A 19,209-nucleotide genomic window follows, 5' to 3' on the forward strand; every position below is an offset into this window, starting at 1 on the left:
ATATATATGCCAGTGCTCTCTGACTGGTTCCCATTCCAGTGGTATGTAAAAAGCACCATCTGAACATGGTCATTGCCAGTGCCCTCTGAGTGGATCCTGTGCTGGTGGCACATAAAAAGCACCCACTACACTCTCAGAGTGGTTGGCATTAGGAAGGGCATCCAGCTGTAGAAACATTGCTAGATCAGATTGGAGCCTGGTGCAGCCCACTGGCTTGCTAGACCTCAGTCACACCATCCAACCCATGCCAGCATGGAAAATGGACATTAAACGATGATGATGATGAGGAGGAGGATGATGACGACGATGATAATGATGATACATATATATATATCGAAGAAGGTAAAAATGAGAGAAAATAGAAAGCATCTGACAATGTGGAAAGTTTTATAAAACCTTTATATTTCAGGTACAAAGGCCCAATAGAACCTGAATAACTGGACATTTCTCAGACAGTTTTCCTCCTGAAGATGGGCCTTTGCACCTGAAATATAAAGGTTTTATAAAACTTTCCACATTGTCAGAAGCTTTCTATTTCCTCTCTTTTTTACCTTCTTCAATATTGCAATGCTTCAAGTGAACTACAATACTCTTATATATGCATAAAATGTAGCATCTGTGCTGGTGCCAAGTAAAAGCACCTGTGCTGGTGTCATGCAAAAAGCACCCAGTACACTCTGTAAAGCGGTTGGTATTAGGGCGGGCATCCAGGTGTTGAAACCTTGCCAAAACAGACACCTGCCAGTTCCTGTCAAACCATCAAACCCATGCCAGTATGGAAAATGGACATTAAATGATGACAATGATGATGAATACAACTTTCAACAAATTTAGCATGAACATAAGAATGGAAGTAAACTTCACAGCAGTAAATTTCCACAGCTTAATCTAAGTTCAAATCACAAGAACTGTTCAAGAAACTTACAAATAACCGATCATATGTATATGCCAAATTTAAGCACCCATCCACCTGTCATGAAACATGCACCCAAAAGCATCAGTAAGAGATTAATCATTGTACATGCCGGGGTTAGTCCACACACACATACATCTTTATTATCATCATTTATGTTTAGTTTCCATGTTGGCATGTGTTTGTCTGGCTGTTTTGACATCAGTCAGCCCACATTATTACATACACACATACACACACATATATTACTTGTTTCAATTGTGATACTGTGGCCATGCTGGGGCACCACTTTGAAGAATTTTTAGTTGAATGAATTGATCCTAGTACTTATTTGTCTTTTTAAGCCTGATACTTACTTTATTGGTCTCTATTGCCAAAGCACTAAATTACAAAAGCATAAACACACCAATATCAGTTGCCAAGTGGTTTGGAGGATAAACACAGACACAAACACACACACATATGTGACAGGTCTTTTTCAGTTTTCGTCTACCAAACCTACTGACAAAGCTTTGGTTGGCCCGAGGCTATAGTAGAAGACACATACCCACAGTGGAACTGAACCCAGAACCATGTGGTTGTGAAGCATTTATATATAGTGGGCACATGAATGTTGATTGACCATGGCTCAGATATAAGGACAAGCTGAAGAGTAACCTCTCAACAGTCAATATAGCAAAAACCTTTGAGAAAACAGCCTTGGATTGAACAAGGTCATTGCCAGTGCCCCCTGAGTGGCTCCTGTGCTGGTGGCACATAAGGACAATGGTATAAGAGGCTTTGTTTCAATCAGCATTAACAGGCTTAGGGGTGAAAGGCAAAGGAGGAAAGTGGTTGCAAATGCACCACCTGCAGTGACCCGTAATCCTCATACTTGCAACATTTGCCAGCTTTGAAATCATTGGCTGGACTCAAGTATCACATTCGACATAAGCATTATGACTAACAAAGAAAATGTAGGTTGTTAGATGCTCATACGTCAAACTGACAGGAGAGTCCGTCAAATAGATATCGTTTAGGCTGATCATTTCTTTACCCGCACTTGTTATTTAGGGTATTTCTTGTTGTCATTTGTAAGGTTGGGGTTATTAGTCAGGCATGTTGTGGCTTTGTTAGTATAGGAAGTTGTTTCTCTTGTGCTTTGTGCTTTCAGTAAAGGTTGTATGTTTATAAGCTTCTCTCTAAGTGTTTGTTGTTCTATAAGCAATTGCATTAGTATTCAGGGATTCTAAACTTCCTGTTTTGTGGAGGTAGAGTTTGCTTGGTGTCTGTTTATAAAATTTTTTCAAATTCTGTTCTAGATATATGCTAAAGTGGAGCTGATATAAAAGGTGTGAATATATTCATGTATAAAAATGGGAACAAAAATATAATATAATTTAATTAAAAGAAAGATAAAAGAAAAGGTTCATTCAGTTTGCTTGCATACAAATATACATTTTATGTGTGCGTATGTAAGTTTGTGTAGTTATATTAGAAAAAATTTTGTGAGGAATTCAGTTGGAGATAGGGAAACTTTTAGATAATTTCGAGAGTATTTTTTTAGTGTAAAAGTGTAAAGCTGTAAGAGTGATTTTTATTTTATTTTATGGAAGTGGTTTATGGTGTAGATGGATGGAGGGGAGTTGGAGAGATTTTACCAAGTTTAGCCATTAGTAAAGATTATTGGTTTAAAGTGCTTTAGTGTTTTGAAGATTTTGTGCTTGCATAAAAAGACTAGTTTGTACCTTTGGCCTTCACACTGTCAAAGCAAAAGGATTAAATCCAATAATACCAAAAGCAACAAAAAATACTATAACATCTTGTGCCTTCCTAACAAAAGAGAAACACATAGAGGATTATTTACTAAGTTCTACATGTATGAAAAAATTCTAATCAATAACATAACTCTAAACTTAATTAAAATCTTTTCTAAAACACCTTTTCTTTTTCATAATAACTAACCATAATAACCTAATTACTACCTTAATCAAACCCACATACCCAAAGATGATTTTAACTCAACAGAGATTATATTGAAGCAAGATTAACTCTAATGCATCACAGTCTGATGACGGCTTAACTCGCTGAATCTTCGAAGTCACTGTCAACAACATTCTTGTGCATAAATAATAAATTCGAACTCTACAAAAGTATAGAGTAACCTATCAGATTAATGTAAAATTGTTTTTATTATAACACAACATAAAAACAAACATTAATACATATCATATAAATATGTGTGTGTGTGTGTGTGTGTGTGTGTGTGTGTGCGTGTATAAATGAAACGAAAATGGAGGTTTACGATTGACACATTTTAATTTATTAACATGATATTATATTATCATTATAATATAATACTAGTTGGACCTGTGAAGACTTCACAGAAAACATAAAAAATGTAAGCGTCTGTAAATTGTGTGCTGGTGCCATGAGAAATGTTTCTATATTCTGACAGTAACAGAATATAAAAAGAAGTGTAAAACAGATAACTATAATCCAACCAAAATATCTCAGTTGTGCAAACCTAAACGGAATTACTATTTAACCTCAAAATACATTGTACATATTCAAAAAACCTTGTTGGTTTAGTGGTAAGGAACGTTCATCTGATATTCTTTTATTCTTTTACTTGTTTCAGTCATTTGATGGTGGCCATGCTAGAAATCGACCCCTGGACTTATTCCCTGTAAGCCTGGTGCTTATTTTATCAGTTCTTCTGCCAAACAGCTAAGTTACGGGAAACACAAACACACCAACAATAGTTGTCATATTATGGTGGTGGAGGGGACAAACCCATACACATAAATATATACATACATATATATATATATATATATATATATAACTATAATGGGGAATGCCGGTTTATGGGGTTACCCTGGGTTTCTTGCTCATAAAGGGTTTGTCCTTACGGTGTATCTTCGGACTCTTTTCAAACTCCAAACACGCTGACCCAAGAGCTCTTCAAATATGGAGTGGGAAAGGTAAACAATAGGTGATTACCTCCCCTAAACATTGGCTTTGCAAGCCTAGAACTTATTCTATCGGTCTCTTTGCCAAACCGCTAAGTTACGGGGATGTAAACACCCCAGCATCAGTTGTGAAGCAATGCTGGTTGGGACAAACACAGACCCACAAACACACACATACATATATGTGTGTGTGTGTGTGTTTACATACAATGGGCTTCTTTCAGTTTCCATCTACCAAATCCACTCACAAAGCTTTGGTCAGCCCAAAGCTATAGTAGAAGACACTTGCCCAAAGTGCCATGCAGTGGGACTGAACCTGGAACCATGTGGTTAGTAAGCAAGTTACTTACCACACAGCCACACCTGCGCCATAGAAAATCTCCCTCAATAGACTCCATTGAACACATGCAAGCATTGGAAAACTGGATGTTAACATGATGATGAATGATGATAGAGATATGTATGCATGTATGTATGTATGTATGTATGTATGTATGTATGTATGTGCATGTGTTTGAATGTGTGCATGCATGTATATATGTTTGTATGAGTGTAGACACACCACATAAACACACTGGTTTGTAGGATATACAGTAGATCAAAAACAGTCGGCTGTCCTGTAGTTTGTTGTTGTATTGTGCTTTTTATATAATTTTTTGAAGTGATTAAGTGACCTGAATAGTGTGGAATGTTTGTGCTTTTATGTATAATTATTTTATCACACCACAATTAACCTAAAAAAGATCCATTCCTTCCCAAGACAAGACGACACCTATTCACCTGCAAGCTAGCATGAGCTTCGCAGTTTTCTCACAAATAATAGGAATATGTCGAGTCATTTGAATAGGAGTGAAAATGACTAATGCAGTTAAATAAATATTATGAAAACATGTTTGAAAAAACATGGAATTTTTCTTGGAACGACAATTCTGGTTCCAAATCAGCAATCGTCTTCATGTAACATACATTTTTAGGTTTGTTTGCTTTCGACTAACCTGAACAATAAACAATACTTGTCATTGTGTCAAAAAAAGGACACTGCATATAGCTCAAGAAACTGTGGAGACCAAAACAGTTAACTCTTCCCCATCTTTTAGTTTTCAGCAAGCTAAGTGATATTCATCACTTTGCCATACATGTATATATATATATATATATATATATATATATATATCACCACAGCAGAATTGATACTGGTGCTGGTGCCACATAAAAAGTATCCAGTACACTCTGTGGTGTGATTGGCATGAGGAAGGGCATCCAGCCATAGAAACCATGCCAGAAAAGAAGCCGGAGCTCAAGCTGTCCAACCCATGCCAGCATGGAAAACGGATGTTACATGATGATGATGAAGATGTACGTATGTATGAGCAGTGCATGCCATCAAAGTGACACTGGGGTAAATGCCTGTATGTATGTATGTATGTATGTATGTATGTATATTCATTTTCTATAGTTGTAAGCCCTTCCTGTTGCCAACTCCCACTTGTTTCTAAGCAAGGTAATATTTCCCCACGATCAGACATCTTTTGTTCACAGATTATTGGAAATGTATGTATGTATGTATGTATGTATGTATGTATGTACTGGGTACTTTTTATGTGGCACCAGCACTGGTATCAATTCTGCTGTGATGATATATATATATATGTGTGTGTGTGTGTATATGGCAAAGTGATGAATGTCACTTAGCTTGCTGAAAACTAAAAGATGAGGAAGAGTTAACTGCTTTGGTCTCCACAGTTTCTTGAGCTATAAGCAGTGTCCACTCTTTGACACAATGACAAGTATTGTATATTGTTCAGGTTAGTTGAAAGCAAACAAACCTACTAAAAATTTATGTTACATGATACATGAAGTCAATTGCTGATTTGAAACCAGAGTTGTTGTTCCAAGAAGAATTCCATGTTTTTTCAAACATGCTTTCATAAAACTTATTTAACTGCATTAGTCATTTACATTCCTATCCAAATTACTCGACATATTCCTACTACTTGTGGGAAAACTGTGAAGGGCGGATGAGCTCATGTGTAGTCAATGGCGATCCAACATTATATGTACATAGGTGTGTAGGTGCATGTACGTATGTGTATATATATTTATATATATTTTTATATATCATTTTATATATTTTTATAAATCTTTTTTTACATATTTTTTTATATATTTATATGTCTTTTATATATTTATATATATATTTATATATCTTTTATTTATTTTATTTATATTATTAATCTTGAATTTATTTATCTTTTTTATTTAAAAAGAATAACATTATTAAATTGTAAAAATTTCAAATTTTATATCTTTTTTTTTATGTGTACATATATTTTTCGGGGGGAGGGGGTAGATGAGGCTCATCAGCCATGGTGAAGGCAACTCTTCTAGGAAAAGGACACTGACATAAAACCAGGTCAATAATGACAATCCTTTAATCAGCTGCACTATCAAAGCCATGACTGTTGATGGGAGAAGACTGGGCTCCTGTTTTGAAACAAAGCTGTCATTAGGACAACCAGTATAGGAGAATAAAACTCTGAATTCAAATTGACTTACCACTGCTGACTTGCAGTCTCCTTTTGAGGAAAAGCCTAGAAGGTACTCCAATATAAAATCTGCAGTCAACTTAGTACTAGTCATCTTGCTTTGCTTGTCACTGGAATCTACTATTTTGACCCAGAGAGTGGCAATAGTGTTGTACAAGCATTTGTCACTGAAATCAAATGAAGTACAGATGTACCCCAACAAACCACCATCATCATACAACCATCACTTTTCAAAAGTCCGATGACGATAGAGATGTGGCAACATATGCAGACTTGACCAGTTGGAAGCATACAGTTACAAATTTGCACATAAGGTGGCAGGGTTCTTATCTTAACATCGCTAACATGTTTTCATGGACAGGGACTGTTTTCGGTGGAGGATCCTGTGTCTGAGCAGCCCTTTTAAGGATAACATTGCTCACCTGGATATACTGGGAAGATGCTACAAAAGGTGTACTAAATATTGTCTGTCCTTTCTTTGCTGGTTAGTTTACTGTGGCTAACAGTAGTTCATTTTAGCAGGAATGAACAAAGAATTGATATAAACAATGATAACAAGTATGCAAGGAATAAGGTTTCTCTTAACCTGGCCTGTTGGAATGTGAGGACTCTTTTAGATCGAGTAGATAAGCCAGAAAGAAGGACAGCTCTAGTAACTAAGGAGCTAATGTGTCAATGTTGATATTGCAGCTCTTTCTGAAACAAGATGTTCAGATGAAGATCATCGTCGAAAGAGCGGCAGGTTTCACATTATTCTGGGTTGGGAAGCCGAACAGAGAGAAAAGGGAAGGTGGTGTTAGGTTTGCAATTAGAAGTGATTTGCTAAAGGACCTAGAACAACCACAAAGCATAAATAAACACATAATGAAACTCTGGATCCCTCTTTCTTGTGGACGCTTTGTAATTATTTTCTCTATTTATGCTTCTCCACTTTCAGCTAGTGAGGAAAATATCCATGCATTTTATGAGGAGCTTAGAAGAAGTATTCTGTCAATCCCTTTGAATGAGAAGTTGGCTGTGCTTAGTGACTTTAATGCATATGCTGGGAGAGACTATGGTGCTTGGAATGTACTCGGGTGTTACAGAATAGGAAAGATGAAAAACAATGGGTTGCATCTTCTACAAATGTACTCTGAGCTAGGGTTGGTTGTTGGGAATACTTTCTTTCATCATAAGTTGAAGCATAAAAGTTACCTGGATTCGCCCAAGATCAAAGTAAGGTCACATGATTTACGTTGTATGGAAAATTGATGTAAATGGTGAAGACAATAATAACGATGATTTTTATATATATATAAAATCATCGTTATCATTGTCTACACACACATATATAGGCACAGGCGTCTTTGTGTGGTAAAAAGCTTGCTTCCCAGCCACATGGTTCCAGGTTCAGTCCCATGCCATGGCACCTTGGCCAAGTTTCTTCTACAATAGCATCAGCCTTGTGAGAGGATTTTCTAGACAGAAACTGAAAGAAGCCCATTGTGTGTGTGTGTGTGTGTGTTTGTCCCCACCATCAATGCTTGACAACTGGTGCTGGTGTGTTTACATCCCTGTAATTTAGCAGTTTGGCAATAAAGGCTGATAGAATAAGTACTAGTCTTAAGATATAAGTTCTCAGATCAATTTGTTCAAGTTAAAACCCTTCAAGGTAGTGCTCTAGCATGACCGCAGTCAAATGACTGAAACAAGTAAAAGAATAAAAGAATGTATGTATCTCACAATAGCTAGATCATGGGTTCAATTCTTGAACCAGGCAGCATGTTGTGTTCTTCAGCGAGGCACTTTATTTCATGTCGCCTGAGTCCACTCAGCTGTAAATAGGTAACCCTGCCACAGACAAGCTTCCTGTCCAGGGGAATGCTGGCCTGCTCGCCTAGCCAGCAGGGTAGCATTATTTGAAAGCAGGCCATCTGTTATGGCCACTGGAACTACTAGATCACATGATTTCACCCTGCTTGAGCACCTCCATGACAGATATCTGGTAGCAACATAACAGCCAAATCTCCCTGTCAACAATATATAGAATTTCAATGATTATTTAGGTACTGATGTCACAAATAGCCAGTGGGTTTATTAAACAATAATTAATAGCGACAGAAGCAATACTGATACAAAAAGCAATCATTATTGCCAACTTAATGCGGATGTTGTGTTAGAACACAGAATACTGTGTTATTTAGCATGAGAGAATCCCTCATAAGGAATTGTGGTGCATAAAAGCAACTCTTGTTTATATCGCTGACAGATGAGAATCATCTGCTACAGCTGCCAAAAGAGCCAGATCATGTGATTTCACCTTGCTTAAGCATCTTCAAATGCAGATATCCAGTAGTGACATAATAGCTGAATATCTCTGTCAATGATATACAGAGTATTTGTGTTTGTGATTGCGTATATATATATATATATACAGGGTGTGGTGAATAAACTGTTGTCTAAATTACGCAAAAATGAAAATAACACTGACATCTCATTTTAACAGATATACTCTTTTACTTGACTGCGGCTATACTGGAGCACCGCCTATAGTCAAGCAAATCAACCCCAGGACTTATTCTTTGCAAGCCCAGTACTTATTCTATTGGTCTCTTTTGCCAAACCACTAAGTTACGGGAACGTAAATCAGTTGTCAAGAGATGTTGGGAGGACAAACATAGACACACAAACATATACACACACACACATACACACACACACACACACACACACACACACACACACACATATATATATACGATGGGCTTCTTTTAGTTTCCGTCTACCAAATCCACTCACAAGGCTTTGGTCGGCCCGAGGCTATAGTAGAAGACACTTGCCCAAGGTGCCACGCAGGGGGACTGAACCCAGAACCACCTCCAGGCACTTGATGTAGGCCTCTATGTTGAGTCTGAGGCCATGGGGGCAGATGAATGGAGGCATAATGTCACCATCACTAGTGATCACTCTAAACACCATGATGTTGACTGGATGTTTTATTTTTATCACTCTTCGTACATGTCCTCAGATTGACACCCAAACACTATGAAATGTTCATATTGGAACTTCCAGCACAAATACCAAGCAGTACAACATATTATTTCCAAATTTCTGGCTGAGTGAATTGTGCCGTGGGGCTGTTTTTCTCACAGACAGAGTCCAACTGACCCTACTATACTGTGTAAGTGACAAAATCGGAAACAAACAATGCACATGCATGAAATTAAAAATATAAAATGGTGACAATTTACCCATCAAATCCTGTATATATATATGATATATATGTAGGGATAAATTATCCAGCCGGTTACTGTATACTAGGACTCGGTTATAATCTGGATTCAGGCTAATCGCATTGAGTAGTAAGGCACACCTAGGATTACTTAGGGTGCAGAATCCCACCGTAATTCATCCAATGGGTAAATCTTGAGTTCACTTCACTGAATTAGGAATAATTTCAGGAGTGCAAATCCAAGACAACTACAATAAAGTTTAAGACTGAGAGTCCAGAAGTTTACTTCCCAACCAGATGATTTGGGGTTTAGCTCCACTTTACCTTGGGCAAATATCATCTACTCAGCCCTAGGTTGACCAGTCTTGTAAGTGAACCTAGTAGACAGAAACTGAAAGAAGCCCATAATGTGTGCATGTGGGCGTACACATGTGCATGCGTATGTGCATACATGTGTGTGTTTGTGAATTTGTTTACAACTGCACTCTATGAAAGTTGCCCCCTACAAGTAACTTGAAATCTCAATTGTCCTAGTAAAGACACAAATACAAAGATACAAATTCACCTCTTATAGAATAATTAATTTGTTTTTCCTGACCATCTACATTTATCCTATTTTTTAACATCTTATGTATTACAATTTTATTAATGACAAATTTTCTTCACCATTAATTACTAAAAGTTAAAAATTGCAACAATTTCAAGCATTGCTGTTGTCACTTCTATTAATGTGAAATTTTGTTTGTCTGTCCATCCAGGACCCCTATGTCTCTGTTTACATTTGCTCTACATAAACATATTTACCTTTTTGGAATTAGGATGATCCCAGGATTGAAAATCTGCCCTTTATTTGGTTCTTGAACATCCAGCACTGGGATCAGGTCTGGATGAGGATTTGTTATATGCTAACAGCTGATAATTCAAATTTTAAAAGAATCCCAAAAATTTGTGATCTTATAAGTTTTTCATTTAAACTGAATTTAAAGTAATACCAAAACTTGTGAATTTAAAAAATATTTATAGATGCATGAGTGGCTGTGTGGTGAGTGGCTTGCTTACCAACCACATGGTTCTGGGTTCATTCCCACTGCGTGGCACCTTGGGCAGGTGTTTTCTACTATAGCCTCGAGCCAACCAAAGTCTTGTGAGTCGATTTGGTAGACAGAAACTGAAGGAAGCCTGTCGTATATATGTATATATATGTATGTATGTGTGTGTATATGTTTGTATGTCTGTTTGTCCCCCCAACATTGCTTGACAACCGATGGTGGGGTGTTTGTATCCCCATGACTTAGCGGTTCAGCAAAGGAGACCGATAAAATAAGTACTAGGCTTACAAAGAATAAGTCCTCGGGTCGATTTGCTCGACTAAAGGTGGTGCTCCAGCATGGCCACAGTCAAATGACTGAAACAAGTAAAAGAGAGTAAAAGAGAGAAAAGAGAGTTCAGTTCATTTAAGACTAGATTCAAGTTAGAGTGAGTGGTTTCATGTTCATGAAGTTTCAAAGTGCCATGGAGTTTGTGAATTGAAACATTCAGAAGAAAATATTGAAGAACTCCAACTGTAGAAGAGTTGATTACCAAGGTTTTCCCAAACATTGGCCATCATTTTCAAGATATTGATTGGCTTTGTGAAAGAGCCATACTTGCACCAAAGAATGAAACCGTCTGGGTTGTCAATTAAAAACTTAATGCAATCAATCAACACTGAAGAAAAAAATTATCTCTCAATTGATATTGTTGTAGACCCCAATGACGCTGTGAATTATCCTGCTGAGTTTAACTCTTTGGATCCTCCTGGAATGCCTTCTCACAAACTGACATTGAAGAAAGGAGTTCCAATCATGCTTTTGAAAAATTTGGATCCTCTAAATTGGGCAAAGTAACGAGATTGATTGTCAGGCAAATGCACCCACATCTTTTGGAAGCAACAATCCTCACTGGACAGGGAAAGGGAGAAAATATGTTTATTCCAAGAATTCCACTGATTCCAGCAAACAAGCCCTTTGAATTCAAGAGACTTCAAATACCAGAAAGAGTTAGTTTTGCAATGTCAATTAACAAGTGTCAAGGACAATCACTGAAAATTGTTGGACTTCACCTCATGCAGCAGTGCTTTTCCCATGGTCAGCTCTGTGTTGGTTGTTCCAGAGTTGGAAATGACAACAACCTCTTCATGCCCACATCAAATGGTAAAACCAAGAATGTTGTTTACCCTGCTGCTTTACAGTGATCTCCACATGTCACAATGATACAAAATTCTCCAAATGTGATATTCTGTGATAGAAATCTGAGATGGTGGGATACTAATAAATGCTTTATTATTATTGCACTTTTTAGTTTTGGACTGCAGGCCCAATTATCCCTCTGTATAAGCCAGCTTAAAAGTCCACAAGGAGTGTGTGTGTGTGTGTGTGTGTGTGTGTGTGTGTGCATACACACACACATATATATGCATACACACACACACAGTGATGAAGGAGAGAGAACTGCATTGCACCAAATATAAAAATACACATTGAAAATTATTACAAAGGATTTCAATTCAAGTACACTACCTCATGCATACACCAACCACAAGTACAATATCTCCTGTTATTGTGTCCTTGCTAGCAATCAATATTTACATACCAGTTGCTAGGAATGTGTTCAATATGTAAATTAGTCTATCTAATAGTGTTACACTGCTAAACTTAATGCATATTTAAGCAATGCATTCATGTATAGTTGGTGGGTTGGGTGTGGTGCTGATGAGAGAGCAAGAACTCTTGAAATATGCATATACACCCACTACCTACTTTTTTTTATTATCAATTCCATTGTTTACATAGACGTATTCATATACAAAACATTATAACTTTCAGTGCTGGCTCTGAACTCTACAATAAATTTGTAGAGGTAAACTTAAAAATAAGAACATTGCACTGCTAACACAAAAGACACAATATTAACTTGTAAACCTTTAATAAACTTGGTACTATAGTATGGTTGCAAAATAAAATATTGTATCCTTAATAACAATTAATATTTAGGTACCAGTTACCAGGAATGTGTTCAATATGTAAGTTGATTTATCCAATAGTGTTACACTGCTAAACTTAGTGGATATTTAAGCAATGCATTTGTGGATAGTTGGTGGGTTGGATGTGTTGTTGTTGAAAGAGCAATAACTCTTGAAATATGCATATACACCTATTAATTATTTTTCTATCTTCGATCACATTGCTTACATAGACTATCACCTGCTACACTAACCAACATCTCTGATACTGAGTAATTTGTCCAACTCATTTGCATTTCATCTCCCTTTTAAATTACATGATACAACCAACAGAATGTTGCTCATTCTTGCCTAGTTGCTGCATGATATTTGTACGTCACTGGTCATGATTCTCTGTTATATTTCATTACACAGTCTGCCATTTCCACATGGAAAAAATCTATATCAATTCAATAACACAGTTTAAACTTCTAACACCTTCATATCCTAACATATCATATCACCAGCTTTATCCCAAACAGTCATGTTTGTATCAAAAATCTATACACTACTAGTTACAGCAAGAAAAATTCTTTGGTTGGCAAAATTAGCCCATCTGGTACAATGAAACTTGATTTGTTGTTGTCTATATAAACTATGTGTTTATTTGAGAATTAATTTGTAAATTCTTGCTTCACTATAGTCACTAGTCTATTGAATAAAGAGAGATGGGGGAGGGGAGAGAGAGAGAGAGAGAGAGAGAGAGAGAGAGAGCATATTCAGTTTCTCAAAATATTATATTTATATAGAGGGGAATCAGTTCTTAAACATGAAGTAACTATTCCTCATTCCTTTCACCAAATTTGAAAGTAAACTCCTTTAATACAACAACAATAATCAAGAAAGCTAGAATGATATTAAAGACTGACATTCCATTATAGTTTAGTTAGCAACGCCTTACATAAACATTCTAGCTAATGCATTATCAGTAAAAAATGAATTATTCAAAATCAACACAGTTTACATATAAGCTACATTAATCCAGTTATGCCAAGTGTTGACTGATTTAAAACATTTTGGTGCCTAAGCAAAGGTACAAAGTCCAGTTAAAGGTGACAAAAAGAAGTTAGCCAAATCATGATATTCAACACAGTCTGTTGATATAAAAGATATAAAGCCATGAAGATATAAAAGTTTTAATTAAAAGGAGAATATTTTCATCACCTCCTTATTCAGTAAATAGTTTCACCTTCTTAATTTCTCCTACAAAAAGGGGAAATTTACCTAAAAATGGTATAAGTTTAATTTATTCCTGGTATGAAATTAAATAACTTATCACAATTTTAATCCTAATATTGGTTTCAGATTTAGGCACAAGGCCAGCAAGTTTCAAGGAGGAGCCAAGTCGATTAAACTGACCCTCAGTGCAACTAGTACTTATTTTATTGACCCTAAAAGAAAGAAGGTCAAAGTCAATTCAAACGGAATTTGAACTCACAATGTAAAGACAGACAAACTGCCGCTAAGCATTTTGCCTGGCATGCTAATGATTCTGCCAGCTCACCACTTTGATTTTAATCCTAATATTGGCACCAACCAATGGTAACAATTGTTAAATTCTTAAGGAAAACTATAATTTGTCATCTCCGTCATTTTCATCATTCAAGATGATTCTTCTTTAGATATTTTTTTATTCTTTTATTTTTTTCAGTCTTTAGACTGGGGCCATGCTAGGGCACTGCCTGGAAGAGTTTTAGTCAAATGAATTGACCCTAGTACTCATTTTTTAAACCTGGTACTTATTTTATCAGTCTTTTTTGCTAAGCTGCTAAGGAACATAGACAAGCCAACATCAGATGTCAAGCAGTGGCGATGAACATACATACATAACCACACACACACACACACAAACACACACAACAAACTTCTTTCAGTCTCTGTCAACCAAATCCACTAGCAAGGCTTTGGTTGGCCTGAGGTTATAGCAGAAGACACTTGCACAAAGAGCCACACACTGGGACTGAACCCAGAACCACATGGATGGGAAGCAAACTTCTTACCACACTGCCATACCTGCACCTTCACACAGCCACACCTGCACCTTCACACAGCCATGCCTGCACCTTCACAGTCATGACTGCACCTTCACACAGCCATTCCTGCACCTTCACACAGCCATTCCTGCACCTATGACTAATAGTTTTATAAAGGTGTGATTTAATTATTGGTAATGATTACTAAAAGAATATCTTTAGATCACCATACTTGGGTCAAATTTATTCTGTTATAATGTTTGTTATAGAAGCAAGAATACGTACAACAGTTCTTTATAGTATATTCATTCTTAGAATTTCTCTGATGGTTTCGAATATAGACACAAGGCCAGCAATTTTTTTATTATTTTAAGGGGAGCAGGTAAGCCAATACCATAAATAGCTGAACTTAAATTGACTGGTACTTAACTTTATCAACCCTGAAGGATGAAAGGCAAAGCTGATCTCAGCAGGATTTGAACTCAGAACACTAAGAGCTGAGAAAAACTGCTTCATGGATTATAAAACAAAAATCTAATACTGAGTAGGAAACTAAAATTATATAAGTTTATTATGAGTTGTATAAAAAAAAAATAACCTCACAAATCGTAAAAAAAAGGCAATTGGTGTCAGAAAGAAGACTTTAACAGTCTTACACACAGAGGCAGAGAAAGGAGTTAAGATTTACTTATGAAAGCAGAATGATGACATGTAGGTAGTTAACCATTCAACTCTCATATCACTAAAAATAAAAAAATAATGTAGAACAAATAAGAACATCTAAATATGTTTAAATAAAGTAATTCTAATTGAAGAAGAAGCAACAAAGGAGTGACAATGTTTCTTATTTAAATTTAATAAGAAAAAAAAGAGTTTTTCCACACCAAAATTACATAAAATGCATTTAAATATTGTGCTTTAAAATGGCTAAAAATACATTTCTTACAATTTTGTTTTATAAATATAGGGGGATTATACACCTTCAAATTATAATCTCAATGCTAAAAAAAAAAAAATTGAGTAAGAGACTGGAAAACAACAAACAGTTTTACATATACTAAAAATAACAGAAAAAATGTCAGAAAACATCTATTATCAGCTAGCAACTATTTAGTATGTTCATTTAAATGAGGCGTAGTAAATAGTTTTGTCCTGAATGGAATGCTTTAAGTAATACGCCAGAAAGGAATGCAAAAACAAATACATTACAGGTAAGACACTGTTGTGAATATTCAGGTCAAAACTTGAATATTTGGTTTTGTCAATAAAAGAACTTTTGAAAAGACTAAGTCTGAACAACATGTCTCAGTCTTTTGAAAGTAAGCTATGAAAGACATCAACAGTTAAAGTTCATGCAAACTTTAGAATACAAAAACAGAAAAGGGTTTTGAAAGAAAAATGCAGGTATTTCAATAAAAATATATTAGCTGTATGTATTATTAGATTATATATATATATATATATATATATATATATATTTACACATACATATGTATGTATGTGTGATGTATGTAGATATGTTTGTATATATGTATGCATGCATATAATATGAGATGTTATTGTGCAGGGAGTGTTTACTTGGTATTAAGCAAACTTCCCCTCTATAATAATATAAGTACAAATATTACATTGTATAATAACACATAAAGCTATATGCTTTTATTTCAAATAACTATTTTTTTCTTTCATGCCTTCTTTAATAATCTATTCCTTTATAGTTAACACACACACAAAAGCCAGTTGATTTTGAATTCATATGTACTGGTTTAGAAAATATATAAGTAAATGGCCAGAATCAGAGATCCCAAGTGATGTATAGTTAAGGGAAGAAAAAGAAAACACTGAATATATTGTCTGTCACACATTTTAATACCTTTCTCTGGCCCTGGCTGCCTTTAGTAAAGACCACTCTACTGCAAGCATTCAGACCAAGTTCTCCTCCCACTATACATGGAGAATACAAAAAGAGTTAGGAGCACTCTTTTACCTCCTTCGACTAAGCCACAAAGAAAAAAGAAAGTGCAGATCATTACAAGTATAATAAAGTAGCACAACTATGGTATGCATGGTTCACATTGTTTCAAATCGATTATTAGAAGTGTACAGAGGAATAGTTTGAGCCTGACATACAAAACCTCTATATAATGTAATGTGTTTATGATTGTCATCATTGTTTGAACATCCACTTCTCCATGTTTGCATGGGTCACATGGAACTTATTGAGGTAGCTTCACCTATTTCCAAGCAAGGTAATATTTCCCCATAACCAGACATGTTTTCACAGACTACTGGAAATGATTGACACTGTTTCTATGACGGTGAAACTCAATTACATCTATCACAAGATGACACGAACATATACATATATCGCTACATAAAAAGCACTGGTGATGGTGCTATGTAAAAAGTACCCAATACATTCTGTAAAGTGGTAGGTATTAGGAAAGGCATCCAGCAGTAGAAACCAAGCTGAAACAGACTATGGAACCTAATGTGGCCCCTAGCCTTGCCAGTTTCTGTCATGCCATCCAACCCATGCCATTATGGAGAACAGACATTAAATGTTGATGATGATGATGATGATACATATATATGTTGTTGTATTTCAGGATGGTAATCAAATAAACACATGCACTATATATTCATTCTTCACTCGTTTATTACTGTTCTTATTTTAACTCATGTCCATATTCTCAAAATCTTTCGTCACACATCTTTGACCTCTTCAGCAACACTTCCATCCTTGTGTGTGCTCCTGCTCCATTTAGTCCATTCTGTTCTCCTATGATGTGTATCCCTATATACAAATGCATTTGCATCTGTATTTGCATGTGTGTGGTGTGTGTGTGTGTGTGTGTGTGTGTGTGTGTGTGTGTGTGTGTGTGTGTGTACATGTGCATTTCCATGTCTAATGTTTCACATGTGTGCATAGGTGTATATATGGGCTTACACCCTTTATATTGTTGTCATCATTATTGTTGTTGTTCTTAGAAGCTCTATGACCCCCTCATCACCCCCTGTCCCCTGCAGAGCGGGCAGATCCCCTTTGCATCACTCTTTTTGATGGCCTTGTACTTAGCCCTGGCTCCATTGTACACTCTAATCCTGTCCCTTTGATTGTAGCCTGAGAACTGCATGCAGTGGATGAAGTGTTGTATGTGTCTTTCCAATTTTATAGGGTTGCACATGCAAGAGATATTCCTCATTGTTCTCACCAAGTCTGCTATTAGAATATTAAACTTGACATTGTCCACAATAGCTGTGCTCTCGTGGACCAGGTATTTAGAGGCCATGGGTTTGGTATAGCGGCAGTGAAGGATCTGGATCTTACTCTTCTTGGGTTCCAGCCAGAGTTCCATGGCTAAAAATGGTAGCCTATAGTTTGGGTGCTTGTTAGGGTAGTTCATTATTACTTTAATAATTTGGTGGATGGAGTTAGCTATTTGTTGGGGCTACTAAGAACAATGACGATAATGATGACAGCAATATAAAAGATGACAGCAATATAATGATGACAGCAATATAAAAGCCCATATATACACATAAGCACACATGCAAAACACATAGACGTGTATGCACACACACACACACACACACACATGTACACATACACACAAATACAGACGCAAATGCATCTGCATATAAGGATACACACCATAGACTAGAATGGACTAAGCAGAGCAGGAGCACATACAAAGACAGAAAGTGTCACTGAAGACATCACAGATGTGTGACAAAAGATTTCTGGACAATGAACATGAGTTAAAATAAGAACAGTAATAAACGAGTGAAGAACGAATATATAGTGCATGTCTTTATTTGGCAAAAAAAAGGAAAAAAATGACCATGCTGAAATACAACTATATCTCTTTCAACACACCGTTTCACATCATAAATCTATATATATATATATATATATATATATATATATATATATATATATATATATATATACAGGTAGACGTACATACCTGTACGTATATATATGCATATACTCATTTATTTGTTTTACATGATCGAACGCCTGCGTCATCCCTGTTGTAAGTAGTTGTTTCAACTTTATATTTTCTGACGCGACTATCTCTTTCTCTATCACTTTTTCCCCCTCTTGTTCTTCCTCTGTTACTACTACGTATCTCTCTTTACCCCTCTCGTTCTTCCTTCTGTTACTACTATATTCCTCTCTTTCTCTCTTTCTCTCGTTGCTCACCTATTCTTCAACTTCTTTCCTTTGTTTCTCCCCCTACCACTCTCTCTCTCTCTCTTCCTTACCCCTGCCTGGTCACATGCTTCCGGTCACTAATCCTTTTCTTCCTTGGCTATCGCCGAGCAAACACACGAACTTACTGCATCCCTACTTTCAGTTCGTGCCTCACAGCGTTCATATACACATAATTTTTCACATCTGGCTGCATAGCCTTTTCCGTTTGTTTTCCTGTCTTGTTTTCTTTTCCATTTGTTTTCCTGTCTTGTTTTTTGTTCGCCACTACATTCCTCCATGGCACAGGTTTAATTTGTGTATACAAATTTAATTTGCGGTCCATGGGAAGAGCCGTTTTAACGATGCGCCCT

The 19,209-nt window shown here is 36.2% G+C and overlaps 1 protein-coding gene and 1 long non-coding RNA gene across 2 annotated transcripts in view; one reads left to right on the forward strand and one right to left on the reverse strand.

Moving 5' to 3' along the window:
- Positions 1-19,209, reverse strand: part of LOC106873102 (rab-like protein 2A) — a 112,827-nt gene that overhangs the window by 51,344 nt on the left and 42,274 nt on the right. The window lies entirely within an intron of this gene.
- LOC128250128 (uncharacterized) overlaps positions 15,924-19,209 on the forward strand; it is a 28,209-nt gene continuing 24,923 nt past the window's right edge. Inside the window, exon 1 of the long non-coding RNA XR_008266251.1 lies at positions 15,924-16,041. This is a non-coding gene — a long non-coding RNA (uncharacterized LOC128250128). The remainder of the gene's footprint in view (positions 16,042-19,209) is intronic.

The sequence above is a fragment of the Octopus bimaculoides genome, chromosome 19, assembly GCF_001194135.2.
Source record: "Octopus bimaculoides isolate UCB-OBI-ISO-001 chromosome 19, ASM119413v2, whole genome shotgun sequence".
Classification (NCBI taxonomy): Eukaryota; Metazoa; Mollusca; class Cephalopoda; order Octopoda; family Octopodidae; genus Octopus; species Octopus bimaculoides.